Source organism: Pygoscelis adeliae, unplaced genomic scaffold (assembly GCF_000699105.1).
Source record: "Pygoscelis adeliae isolate BGI_AS28 unplaced genomic scaffold, ASM69910v1 Scaffold101, whole genome shotgun sequence".
In the NCBI taxonomy this organism is placed as follows: Eukaryota; Metazoa; Chordata; class Aves; order Sphenisciformes; family Spheniscidae; genus Pygoscelis; species Pygoscelis adeliae.
The window spans coordinates 4896544-4898531 of record NW_008824238.1 but is presented as its reverse complement, the minus strand read 5'-3'; positions in this window follow the sequence as shown (position 1 = coordinate 4898531).

Sequence of the window (1988 nt, the reverse complement as noted above, 5' to 3'; positions counted from 1 at the left end):
TTTAGGCTAAAAATCTTCTTTCTAGGATTTTCGCAATGCCATATTCTTAGTGCTTGTCCAGCATGTACCTGGTGACCCCTTACTGATTTCTTTCAAGTGCATTTTTTTGTTGCAATTGGTGGTGGTGGTGGTGCTACAGCTATTCAGAAAAGTTACTAACTGTGTCTGTCTGCATATGCCCTGTCTGCACGTGCCTTTGGGAAGGGAGGATAGTTAGTTTTAGTTTCAGGAGATGTAATGGTGCTTAACAGTTTATTATAACAATTTTAAATTATGGATGGCAGTTATATCCTCAGTGTCAGAGGTTAAAACCAATCCAGAATAACAAAAAAGGAGAAAAGGGTCTCCCCCAAGCTGATTTAGGACAACAGATCCAGGCAATCACATTTAATTATATACACAAAATTAGTGGATAGGTCAAAATATCATTTATCAAAGTCACAACGCTTTTACGTGGTCACAAATCATACAGCCATAAACCAATACAAAGGGCACAGGCACAGAGTGTAAAGGGTTTATTCACTTCCTGATAAATTAATTGATTAAAAAAATCAATTTCAATGAGGCCTATCTCTTTTTGTATTAGTATTTATTTTATTGAATCTAAAACCTGCATTACGATATAATAAGGTCTTCAGTCTGACAAAGACCAAATATGATCAAGTGCTTTCTAAAAAGTACGATGAATACTCAAAATGAAAAGATGGAAGGTGATGTTTGATCTATATTCTATTTGAAGCCCAGCAGACGTCCAATGCTGAGGGAAAGGGGCAGCTACTGTGCTTTCCAATGATTGATGGGAACCTCATAAATATCTTCACGCCTTTAGAATTTTTCAGTTTCTTGTGTGCAACCATTAATGGCTATAACAGTAAACCGTTTCTGCTGCTTTACAATTAAATTGCACTTGTGCCTGCACACAGAATAAATGGCTTGGTATGACACATGTTCTTTATTAGGTGATGATGGCGAAGCTGTGCCTCGATGATATAGTCTATGTCTTGGCCTCCAGAGGTCTAAAGAGGATGGAAGTCCATCTAGCAAGACAAATGGGATGTGAGTATTACAAAAATCCAGATTTGACATGTAGACTGTATCAAGTTCTCATTTTTTTTTCCTTCCCCTCTCTTCAAACTCTTTTGAATGACCAGATTATAGGTGAGGCTCGTTATTCCGTATCAAAAATGTCAGATCTTAAGGCATCCTGGCGCATAAACCCTGAAAAAACTCACATCTAGTCTGTGTATCCAGCTGCACAGTGGCATTTTACCTCACACAGTTTTGCTAGGAAAAAAGTCTAGTGCCCGATACTTGAGTGCAGAAGTCCACTTCCCAGCATTGCGAAGAAAAAATCATAAAGATCAACCAATATAGAGCTTTAACAATTTTTGCATATCACGGTGTGTAAGTAACAGAGTACCTATAGCATCTTGCAGGACAGGTTAGTTTCAAAGTCTTTAGGGAAACTGTAACTAAAACTGAGAAAGAGAGAGTACAATAAGAAGCAGTGTGTTACTTGCACGGCATTGTTTCTCTTGGGCCCATGAAGTTTGGAAGCATTTATATAGCTGGTCTGAAGCCAGCTGGATTCTGATGAATTTTAACCTCAGCCTCTCAGTTTCTGAAAATGAAAATACAGAAAACCTTTGCAAGCTGGTACAGCAGTCCTGTGAAGACTGGAAGCTGGTCAATCCTGCCGTTAGCTCAATGTACCAAATTATACTAAATAAATGAAACATTGTCCCGATCAGCTTGCATAAAAAATTCAGGCCAGAAGATTTTGATACAAATACAACGAAGAAGTATGTATTTGATGCCTAGTCTTGCCGGAAAGAGAAATCAGTAGTTACAAGCTTTTGAATTCTACTTCATAAAGAGAGGTCTCATGCGGCTGGTCTGAATCCACAATAGAATTCCCGTCCAGTCCCCCCAGCCATATTCACACGTTCTGGACTTTTGCGGAGCTCATGTGTGAACACCCATCCTTT